The sequence below is a fragment of the Heliangelus exortis genome, chromosome Z (genome assembly GCF_036169615.1).
Source record: "Heliangelus exortis chromosome Z, bHelExo1.hap1, whole genome shotgun sequence".
Lineage (NCBI taxonomy): Eukaryota > Metazoa > Chordata > Aves > Apodiformes > Trochilidae > Heliangelus > Heliangelus exortis.
In genome coordinates this window covers 50,672,470-50,684,738 of record NC_092454.1, presented here as the reverse complement: position 1 = coordinate 50,684,738, position 12,269 = coordinate 50,672,470, and the positions used below count along the sequence as shown (strand labels likewise).

General features: G+C 41.9%; 1 protein-coding gene across 3 annotated transcripts in view; it reads left to right on the top strand.

The window, feature by feature from the left end:
* Positions 1-256: 256 nt before the first annotated feature.
* The window catches only part of LHFPL2 (LHFPL tetraspan subfamily member 2), a 115,648-nt gene continuing 103,635 nt past the window's right edge, over positions 257-12,269 (top strand). For 2 of the 3 annotated variants that reach the window (XM_071730170.1, XM_071730167.1), the window contains exon 1: positions 257-399. The gene's annotated coding sequence lies outside the window, so the exon portion shown is untranslated. Of the gene's footprint in view, positions 400-485; positions 593-12,269 lie in introns of those variants that run through there. The other variant, XM_071730171.1, reaches the window with a different exon arrangement.

Sequence of the window (12,269 nt, the reverse complement as noted above, 5' to 3'; positions counted from 1 at the left end):
CGCCCAGCAGCGACGGCTGCCGGCGGGGCGCCGAGCGAACCAGACGAAACCCACCCCCCCCTCGCTCCCCTCCCGCCCGGCTCCGCTGCGGGCTCACACCCCACCTCTGGCAGAGGCACCCCGCCGCGGCCGGCGGTGTGAGAGCGGGGGACGTCAGTGCGAGGGGGCCGGTCCTGGGCCGGGCAGGGCGGCAGCGTCCCGTCCCACCCCGCCCCTCGCCGCGGCTCCCTCCCTTCCTCCGGCTGGGGGTGGCCGGGTCGGTACTCGCCGAAGTCCCCATTCCTCCTCCCTTGGTGCATGGTCGCGTCGGGAGCGGGGGAGGGTGAGCCCGTCGGGGCGCGGGCCGGAGGCGGCGGGAGCGGAGACCCAGAGCGGAGGAGCCGCCACTGCCCGGCGGAGGTGAGGCGGCGCCGCTGAAGTTGTGAGGGGGAGGAGAGAGGGAGGGAGGGAGGGAGGACGGGGACTGCTGGGCGCCTTTCCATTCATTGCCCGTGTGGCGGCTGGGCTGCAGCTCGTCTGGAGCCGGGGTGGTAGCTGCAGGACGGGCCGGGAAACCGCCGCTGGGGGACGGGGCACAGGGCACGGCTCGGAGGTAACGGCTGCTACCGGGCTGTGGCTCCGACGAGAGCTGCCCTGTGCCCTCCGGTAGAGCGGTGGGGAGGGAGGGGACCCGCTCGCACCTTCCTCGCGGGGCGGCGGGGAACCAGGGCGCGACCCGGAGGGCGACGGTGTCGCCTGGGGCCGCCGGGCTGCCTTCTCTCCCTCCGTCCCTCCAATGCGGAGGTGCCGCCGAGCAGCCAGCCCCGGCGGGACGCTGCTCCCGCCGCCCGGCACTGGGCGGGGGCACGGCGGCACTCAGCGGGGGTGCCCCGCGCACACGTAGCGGTCGAGCACACGTAGCATGGAGCGGGAGCCGTTGCCGCCGGGGTGTCAGTCTTGGCGGGGAGGGCGGCGGGGGCTACCGCACTCCCTCCTGTTCCGTTTCTGCGGGAAACGCCGTAAGGAGCGGGGCGGGAACGGGGAGGCCCGGGGCGGGCGGAGCGGCCGGGAGACGCCCGCCGGAGGGTCCCGTGGCAGTTTCGTGCTGGACAGGGAGAATGGGGAAGGGAGGCAGCGGGAGCTGGGCTGGCTCCAGCCGGGCCTGCACCCACCGGCCTCAGCACCTGCGGCCTTGCCCGGGGAGGGCGGGCGGGAGCCGCTCTCTGCTCAGCGAGCCGCTTGTGGGGGGGAGGAGGGTTCAAAGCACACCTTCGCGCCTTCCCACCAGCGGTGTGTTCTTCCTTTCCCTCGCCTTCCTGAGCTCAGATTTTGTGAGGGGGAGTGGGGAGAGTATCCTGTTTCTTAGTGGCCTTCAGGAAGAGGCACGAATTACCCGTGAAGGTTTGTTGGTAGTTTAGGTGTTGCTCGGAAGGAGTGGTGCTAAGACACTGCTGAGATCGGGTGCCCAGAAATTACGAGTGTTTTGGGACAGCAGCATGTAGAAAAATGGTCCGGCAGTGCTGCGTCCAGTTAAGTGTGTGCTATGCCAGTACGCGGTGACAGAGTAGCTGCTCTGCGCCATCACAGTAAGTCTAAGTTTACACCGAGTCAAGTGAGCAGACGAGTGTGAGCATCCTGATGATGGGGCTGTTATTAGAAATAACTGGAAAAAAATTTAAAAGGTCCAGCTGACCACAACTAGAAGAAAAAACTACATGTGTTATTTAACATCTTGTAGGGAAACGTTCCTAGGGACCGTCACAGTTATCCTAATAAAAATTTCTGCTCAGTCCTCATCCCTGCAGTGGGTTCTGAGCGCACAAAATCACATCTGCAGTGAGACCCCTTGTTTTCTGGGGGTTTCTTTGGTCACAGCTCCTTGTTAGAGCTGTAAGTCACCAAGGCCTAAGTCGATACTCCTGGCAAAGAGTGGCCCGTTACAAAGTGTTAGTGACGCTATGATCAGTGTTCCAGTTTATTCTTTTCAATAAATCATACTGCAAAAATGTAATCCCAACCAGTCTTAAGCACTTGAGTATTTTCTGTGTGTCCACTATGTCCACATGTTGCTGGGTGCAGGGTATAGACAGGCTGGCAGTCTGCTATGTTAGGGCAGTTCTTAATAAGAGAATTTTATCTCAAACACAGTTTCATGGGACCATTCCTTGATTTTCATTGCATATCCTAGTTGCAGCCACTACAGCTTTAATCACATTGCAGCAGTGGATTTAATCCGTATGTCAGACATGCCAACTTTACAAATATATATTTTTAAATTTTTTTTTTTTTTAAGTTAATCATCTGTTTTATTATGTAATCTGGGAAATGATTGGTTAATGGTGTACCCTACTGTCAGACAAGTCACAGTAGTGTGTCATTTGCTTTTAAAAGTATAAATCACGGGGACTGGACACAGCATTTCCATATAAGAATGTTATAGTAATTTTTTTTTACCTAATCAAAACATATTCCTCTGCATCTTCTAAGTCAGTTCTGATTGTGCTGCACTCTTAAGTTTGGATCAGGAATACTGCTGGCAAAGACTGAAAGGAAGCTAGTAATTGCTGTGATCCTTCTTCATGTTCTAGCTTGCAGCTGTGAAAATTGCTAGTGGTGTTCTGTGATATAGCAGGACAATGACTTATTAAGTGCTATATTGTATTGCATCAGCAGAACCTGGTTGGGCTGCAGGTGGCCATATGGCTGGGACCAGGCAAGAAATCCAATATTTTATTTTACGTAGTGTAGACATTATTATTTAAATAATAATTATGGAAAGCAGGAGAAATTACTTTTTTTGAGTGATGTGAAGAACACAATTGTTAGTCATAAAAATTTGTATTTTAAGAAGCTTCATCTTTGTTTCATGTTGATTACCACTGGAAGGCTCCCCTGTAAAAAAGACAAGCTGTGGCTGTGATGTGGGGATAGTCGAATGTGGGACGGCAGCTCCTAGCTGATGGAAGGTTCAGACAACAACCAGTTTATGGGAATTTTACCCTCAGCATCTTAAAATCAAGTCATTACAAGAGGAAAAGAAAAAAGTCTCTTCATGTAGAAATAGCAGCCACCGAAGCATGGGGTTTCCCCATCACCATGCAGCAGTCCCAGAGATGTTTTTTGAAGCTTGGAGGGGGTTGAGGGGCTGCTCTGTTGGCCCTGACTTACCTTGCTTCCTATGCACGTGTGTGTGTGTGTGTGTGTGTGTGTGTGTGCACAGGCACAAGCACACATGGATGTTCTTGTTGAGCTCAGCCTTTACACCATCCATCCTGCAGGGAGGAGACCCATGATTGGTTTCTGAACTGCTGGTGGCTTTAGGCAATGAGAGGAGCCATTTTGTGTCCCTGTTTCTTCTTCCCCCATGTACAGGGTCTTTCTTTGTCTTCTATTTGCCAGTTTGTGTTTTCATTCCCTGCCTTCCCTCACAACAGTTCCCATTTTTCTGATTTCTGCCTAGCGGATAAATCATTTGGGGTGTCAACATTTTGAACTAACTTGGGAACAAGGGCAGAGGTGGTCAGCATCTGGAAGGTGTTACTGGCTCTCAGAGCCCTTTATTTGATGCAGAGACAATTGCTGATGTGATTAAAGCTGACAAGTCTGTTAAAGTGATGCCAAAGATTTTTGCTTGCATTATTTCTCACTTCTGGTTTTCCAACTTTCAAAAAAATTGACAGGATTCTCCTGGGTGTTGGTGCCTAAAATGTTTCCTGGAAATGTGGAACTAACTGGGTATTTTCTTCCAGAATCATTGTCTGACACACAGATAAACCAGAATGAAGCTGAATGTAGGACCTTTGTAAAGCTCAGATAAAAAGAAACTAGTGTTGTTATCACTTGTCTTTTAGCATTGCTGAGAGGTGGGGTCATGCTCTAAAAGCTGTGTAAACAACAGTTCCATTATTTTATTTTTAAACAGTCTTCTAAGTAAAGCAAATAGTTTCAGTCATTGTCATGTTGCATTACTGAATGTACTTAATGCATTCTTGAAAATATCTTTCTGCAGATTGGAGATCTTTAAATGTTTTAAATTGCTTTTGATTCTCCCTGTGTTTAGACCTTAGGAGCTCACACATAAACCACAGATAAGAATTTCGACACTAGTTAATCAGAGGATAATCGATTTTCCTAGAAATATTTTCCTAGAAGATAATTTTGTGGAAGATTGATTCTAAAGAAGACAAAAAACATTGAAAATATTCTTATAAATTTGTTACAATAGCAAGCAAATGACTGTGAATTTGTACAATCTGTGTGAGTGGATCAAGAATACATCTGAAGTTCTGAGCTCAGGGAATATATACAGCAGTTGGGAAATTACCTTTTCCATGACCAAATAAATCATGGCAGAAGACAGAGACTGTTGTGCTGTTCAAACAATCAATAGGAGCCCGTTTCTGATTCATTGTATGTAATAACTCTTAATATTGTAAAAAAAAAAAATCCAGATCTGTTGCTGAGTGTTAATTTCTCCAGTTTTCCTGATCTGTGTAAGTAAATTTACACAGACTTCTTCAAAGAAGAATCTGGAATGTTTAAGACATAGCTGCTTGAACAGAGTTCTGCAGTGATACTTGGTTTAAATGTTGTTGGTTGGGGTTTCCTTTGAGGGTTTCTTTGAGGCCCAGAGTGAAAGCCTGGAAACTAAATGCTAGACCATGAAAATTAAGTATTATAAAAAGAGGGAAAAAATGTCTTGTAGAAGGCATCATATTTTGTTGAGGCCAGTGAGAGGACTATGATAAGTGAACCGAGGGAAACCTTATTTTTGGCTATTTTAATTTTCACCTTTATATGTCTTCTAGTGCTCAGAAAGGATTGCTGAAGCAGCTGCATAGTCTCCTTTGTCATTGTTGCCAATGCTCCGCTTTGAATTATTGTCTTATTATTTTAAAGACTGTGAAAATATTGTTAGATTCATGTTTTATACATGATACGGAACATCTTCCCAATGAAAATATCTTTAGAGTTCACTAATTTCCTAATAAGAGTTCACTTGTTTCCTAATACCTGACTATGTGACTGCTGTGTGTATTTTCATGTATTGTTCATGATAATTCACCAATAGTAGTATTAATGCTGTTCCTCTGTTTCAGATGAACAACAGTAAGCTTTGTAGATAAAAATGTACAATGGTCTTTAATAGTACAGTTGTTATTTATTTAAAGTTTGACTGCAGGTTGCTGGCCTTTTAATCTTGCAGGATTTTTTTTGATCACAAATAGATTGTATGGTGCTTTCGAAAAAATTCCTGTAAGTTTACTTCTAGTAGAAATAGCCGATGTCTTAATCATAGCATTTATAACATGGGCCTGGTCTGAACTCACTGTTGCACTGGTTTATTAAAAGCCATGCAGTTTATAAATTAGCTTCCTTTATGCAGTGTAGCTTCTCAGGGTGGCTGAGACTTTGGGTAGCTGTGGCTGAACTTTCTTGCTTCAGCTTTTAGGCATCAGCCCTTAAGCCTTTTTGGAAGGAATCACCTGTGATGTGGGAGGCTAAATTCAGTCTCTGTATTTGATCTACCATTGAGATTGCCTGTTGGTGCCATCTGTGTTTATAGATTTTGCAGTAGTATTCACCAGAAGATTACTGGATGCCAGATTGGTTTACATGGGTCAGTGAATTTCAGCTTGCAAGTCTTATGGCTGGGATCATTGTAAACAGGTTTTTCAGAGATTTTGTTGAACTTTCATCAAAACCTGACCTCATCATGAAGATGGCTGGTGGTGCTGCAGTTTTATATGCTGGCAAATGCACTTGAGAAAAACTTTATTTTACTGGTTACATACTCTTGTTTTGTCTCTTAGTGTGTGAGTATTGTGCTTTGTCCTGTGCAAACAGTAATTTTGTGGAGGGAAGGAGAGAAAGCTTTAATAAAAAATGTTTTTTTTTCCTGTAATATTTAATAAATGATGCGTATGCAGCACTGTAGATATAGTTGCTGTTCCTGAAGTAAAGTTCCTACCTGTAAAAGAGAATGTGTTACATGTAAGAGTACAATTTTTCAGATGTCTGGAGTTTTCTAAAGGAAAATCTGTACAGAATTTTTCAATAGAGTTCTTAGTGTGCAAAGATCAATAATATCTTTCTGCTCGACTGTTTAGTACTGGTGAATAGTATGTATTGAAATGTGCTTGTCATATTAGCAATGGAGGGTATCATGCAAATATTAGAGTTCTCTCAGCATTGTATGGAATTCACATATTTCAGAAAATAAGGCGGTATGTGTATGTGGTCATCATGACAATTTAAAAAATTTTAACCATTTCAGAACAGATACCTGATAAAACCTAAGCATCATTCTGCACAGGCAAGTCTACAAGAACATTTCAAATATAAGTTCTCATCTAAGTATTTAAAATATTTTTTAAAAATTCAGTCATGTTTGTGGATTTGTTTATGTGCTTTTAGAAAACGGTTTGAACTTATCCGTTCAACACTGAGGGGTGGGCCAAGTTTGGCATGATAATGAAATTGCACGTTTATGCTCAATATGAAGTGTCATACAATGTTATGTCTCCTCTCTTCTTCTGCATTCATTTTTCTCCTGAGTGTTGCTATGGTATGGCTTACCTTTCAAGAGTTAACAAAAATCTAATTTTTTTCTCTGTTTTAGGTTTTCTTTAAGCTACTGACAGACATAGTACATGACAGCTGGCATGCAAGATTTTCCACAGACTGCCCAGCTGATTGCTCTGATGCTATATAATTTAGCAGAGGTATCCAGTTTGAAGAAATGTGCATGAGGTTCATGTTGTGCATACACGTGTATTCAGTCATTAGTCATGATCATGACTGCATAAAATCAGTGTAATTACCTTCAGCCATTCTTTATATCTGAGTGACCCCGACTACATTCCATGACAACCACAACAGCTTGAATCAGAGTTTGCCTTTCATCACACTCATATTTGTAGTACAGAAGTACCCAGCCTTGGTTGAGCTTGCTCAGTGAAAGAAAGGGACACGTTAATGTGAGCAAAAGTCCAGTCTAAGAGAGTGCCTTAGGAACACTGTGTGTCTTTGGTGCTTGACCAGCCCGTGCCAGCAGAGGTTGCTTAGTTTTTTCCATTGCACACTTTGCGTTGTAGATGTGCAATGTGTTGCTTTCACACATTGATTGCTTTGCATCAGGAGCATTGCATATGCACATATCCAGTGTACTCTGAAGAGTATGCATCTGTTTCCAAGCCACGTTTAAAGAATGTCTGGGGGAGGTTAGAGAGGTCCATGCTTTCAGCACGATTTCTCCAGCATTTGGCTGCTGGTCTTCCTCTCTTTCCACGGACTTCTTGGGGTAGGGAGAAAAAGGATCTGGATGAGTAATTTATGTGTGAATGTGTTGTTTTAACCTCAGTTTTTCCAGGGCAGCCCTGTAACACACCCGGCCCCCTGTATACATATATACATGCATACATACATACATTTTATTTATTTTTATATATATAAACATATATTCTATCTATCTATCTATCTATCTATCTATCTATCTGTTTATTTATTTATTTTTAAATGGTTGAAAAGAAGAAATTCTTCCTCAAGTCCCAGGGAGCCTTATGAAGTAAGCTAGTCCATTCATCTACCTCAGCAAATTATTTTTCCTCTTACAATATGTTTTATTATGTTTCTCCTTAACTCTTTCTTTAAGCTCTATATTGGAAACTCCCAGGTGCTGCTTTGTGTACACCTTTTTTCTCCCTCTCCCACTCCTCTTCATCTTCCATTATTGTACATCTGTTTATCTATTTTGTTCTTCCAAGTTATGACTGTATTCCGCCTGAGTCTAATGATTCTGGATAAAATGGAATGGGATTCTCTTCATACTTGCTGACACAATATATGTCTTTTTTGCAGCACTGTGACTTTTTTGTAGGCTGTGATCCACCAGATACTCATGCAAGGACACATGTCCTAAGACGTTGTTTTCACTGGTGGTTTTATAGCTGGTTATTTTTGCTTAACTGTATAATCTCATACATGCTCTAACTGAAGATGACACTATTTTTTCCAATAATTTCTCCAGTTCGTAGTTTTGAATTACCATCTTTTCCTCCAGTAAGCATGCTACCTTTTCTAGATTAACATTGTCTGGCAATGGAATTGCTTACTTTAACATATCGTACAGATCCTGTAAATACTGAAACAAATATTCCTCAAAAATTTTACCTTGAAATGGAATAAATTTTTTACTAAGTTTCTTTTTTTCTGCTTTCACTGGTTCTTTTCAGGGGAGAATGTGTAAAGCAGAGAGAAAATTTTTTAAATTAGCCATGCATATTGAGGAATCTGTGGGAAAAAAAATTCCCCATACTCCTTGTAGTCCTGTGGAAAGCAATTCATGCTGATGTTAAAGAATTTGAGGAGTAAGTCAAGGAGCAAGAAGTCTGCCACATAGAGCCTGTAGGACCAGCATAATACTGGGTGATAAGAGGATGATTCTGGTAAGTTAAGGCCATAGTAGGAAAGCCAAGTGCACATTTTTCTTTTCACAGTTGAAGAAATTGATGGAGGTTTCTGCACAGGAGTTCCTTTTTGTGGGAGACTCATTAGAGACGCAGTCTCAAATGGAAATGTCCACAGTAGCTGGCGAAGAATTGACAAAAATTAACAAAAACAATTGCCATATTCACATTGACTCAGAAATTAAATAACTCCTAATTGTGCTGCTAATGGATGAAAATGTTAAATTCATGGCAATTTTAGTGGAGTTTAAGTGGACATTTAGGAACTACAGAGCAGCATGCCAGCAGTCTGTAATACACATGTACAAGGGAATAGGCATAGTGGACACTGTTATAGTTGGGAATGAGATAACACTTTCACTTTTTGAAGTGAAAATAAAACTTCATAAACCTAGAGGCATATGGTGGAGATCAAGCTTTATTTTTAGTCTTCATAGATTTCAGAAAAGGTCTTAAAGAATGCAAGCTGGGTGGAAAAGGTTCTTGCATGGATGAAAAAGCAAAAAACCGAAGGTAGGCATATGGTTTGTTGTCACGCTGGAGAAAAATTACCAGTGGAAATGCACATGGATCTGTTTCAATGCTTCTGCTGTTAACTTGTTCATACATGATTAAGAAGAGATGGCTATAGAGTTTGCATGTGCTGCTGTGTTATTCAGGGTGGTAAACACCTGCAGAACTATTTAAGACCAAGGAACAAAATAATAAAACAGTATACTCCACTCAGTGTTGAGGAAAAACTGATGAAATATCAGGGAACAGGTAAGAGCAGACCTACCTTTGCCTACAGAGTGATGTGCTCTCAGCTGACTCTTAACCCTTGGATATAACAGAGACCATAGATTTGTAATAGATGGTTCCACAAGTGTGTCACAGCCAAAAAAGTCAAACTTATGTTAGAAAGCTGAGTTTTTATAATTCTGTTTTAAAGGAATAGAGCAGAAATCCACATACATCTGTGTTGATAGTGTATCCGTATCTTGACTCTTGTGTGCATTTCTCAACTGTCATCTCAAAAAGGATCCAAGAGAGCAGGAAAAGACCCAGAAGAGAGTGCCACGAAGACAACCAGTTACGTAACACTGTCCATACAAAAACCAGTTAGAATGGTGGGGAGGAGAGACAACTGGGGATACAATGATGTTTTATTAAAACGTGAATGGCATGGTGAGGCTGATAAAGATCAGTTGTTTGTTATCTCTCCTAATGCAAGAACTAATGGGCATGGAAATTGTACTAACAGGTGTTGGGTTTGGAACAGCAAAAACACTACTTGTTTAATGCATATGTCATTAACTCCACAGGATGTGGTGAATACTGAAAATTTATACTGATTCACAGGGAAACTGGACAAAATGAATGGAAGAAGACGTCTGTAGGGAATTTTTAAATACATAAGCATGACCTCTGGCTTTCAAAGTCCCTGAGCTGCAAATTATTGGAGACTGGAGAGTATTTGGGGAAAGTATGACTAAGCGCTCACACTATTCTTATCCTCTTCCCCAGACATCTGCTTTTGGCTGCTCTTGGAAACGGGGGTTCTGGGTAGGAGATTGACCTGGCATAATTTTAGATTTGTCTTTTTAAATTGTAAAAATTCAAGACATATTTTTCTGAGTTAGTAGCTGAGGGTAGCATCTGCAGATCTTTTACTTTGTAGACCGAAAGCCTCCTATTCATTCTCCTTATAATTTAAGACAGAAGCACATTTTAAACAAAACATAAAAGTTACCATGAACATTTGTCTGTCTCCTGCCAGTTGGCGTCAACTACAAATTATGTTTCATTTCAGTCATGCTCAACTGCCAGATGAGATAATACATACTGTCTCATTTAGGGAATCTAAGCAGCTATGTCTGTAATCCTGACATGGCTTTTCTGATTTGTTTTCTCTTACATATGTGTGAAACTGTATTTAGTATGGAAGATTTTAGTTTCTTTGCCCTTGGCCCTTCTATGGGGAGAAGACATGAACACAAAATATGTGAATTTCCCTGCAGAGTTAAAGACTGAAAACTAGATCTCTGATTGGGACAGAGAATCATAGAGGATGCTGTTCTTATTTACTATTCTACAGATACTGATATATTGTATTGATTTAGTGTGCTAATTCAGTCCTTAAGGGCACTCACCAGCAGGTCAAAAATGCATAACCACAAGATGCAAATGTCTTGCATAAATATACCTTGTCAGCCTAAATTTAATGTTAAGCTTGTACTAGTCCATTTTCTGCTCTGTCAGATGTTGTTCATCTCTGTATGACTCTGACAATGCCAGACCAGGTATTGTTCATTCTCCTTCAGTTGTGTAAAGTCAGCGTGAAATGCAGCATCCTGTGCTGTGGCAAACTTGACAGAAATGCAATTGTGTCCATACCTGCTTGGAGGTAAATATGTATTGTGTGGTTATCATACAAATGGTAATGTACCAGGTGGTAAACTGGCATTAATGAGGACACATCCATGTGTTGCACAAGCATTCTTTACTTTTCTGTCATGTATTAATATATATAGCACACTTTTCCTGAGTTTTCCAAAGTGGCTCTGAGATACATTTCACTCCAGACTATATCTGTGGGCTTTTGCATTTCTTGCCATCTCTGTCCTTTTAATAGCACATAAAAAAATCTTACCTGTCTTCTCTCTCTGGCCCAAGGTATGAGGGAAAGTACCTTGGCCTGGAGATGGAAAGGCTGTTCGGTGATTTTACTGCCATAGTGGGGTTTTTTGTACAAGGTGTTTGACTATTGCATGTTCCTGGTGGTTTGGTTCTCTTGTCATCCTGTGCGGCTGCAGTGGAGGCTGTGCAAAGAGGCAAGGATTGTGCAAGGTATTCAGATCTTTATTCCTGAGCTTTTACAGCCTGTTCCCACATCTGCTGCTGAAGTAGATTGACTATATTGGAGATCTGTACAGTTTACTTACCAAAGTGGGCTTTATTGAAGTATGTGGCTTTGCAGATGAGGAAGGAAAGGCAGAATATGGATTTGTGTAGGTGAGACTATTGAAGTTTGTTGTAAATAGCTAAGTGCTGTTTTGTTGTTGTTGGAGCTACTTTGGTCTCTGAGTGATTGTTAATTAATGTTACTGCAGCAGAGTTGTTTTGTGACTACCTTAAGAATAAACTGTAGGAAAACCCAAAAGTATTCCTGTATTAATGTAGAAATATAATAATATCTAGTATTTGCAAATTTGAACTGGTGATGCATCTACATGTAGCAAATACAATTCTCTTCTGTGAAGATTTATTAAAGCTGTTCCAAATGCAATTAGTCATAGTAAACAGCACCACAGCTGAGTATTTTGAAATTGTTAAAGGAAGAGAAATTTTCTGTTTAGACAGGAAAGTCATCCAGGTCTTTGCACTGAAACAACTGTCCTATATGGACAGAGGAAGGTTCAGCTATGTCATAAACTGATTGTTCTGAGGAGTGTCTCAGGTAACATGAAGCTACTGTTTAGGTATCAAAGCCTGCTTTTTAATTAAAGAATGGTGTAAAAATCAGGAAATACATCTGAGTGTCTCATACTTGAGATACTGTCTGTGAAAAAAGTCCTAAGAAAATATATTTAATTGTTTTTTCTCCATCTAGCCTTTTGCTGTTGAGTTATACTGCAAAAGAAAGGAAAAAAAGAAAAAATCATGTACTTAGTAATCAATCAATCAACTGATTGTTGACCTCAGACCTTGCATCTCTGATTCTTCTTTGAAGTTTTTATGTAACCCCACCATATTAAAGACTTATTTTAGATTAGATCATGGAAGGGAGATAACTAATTTAAATGATAATCCAGAGAAGACTTTACTACTCGCCTCCTGCAA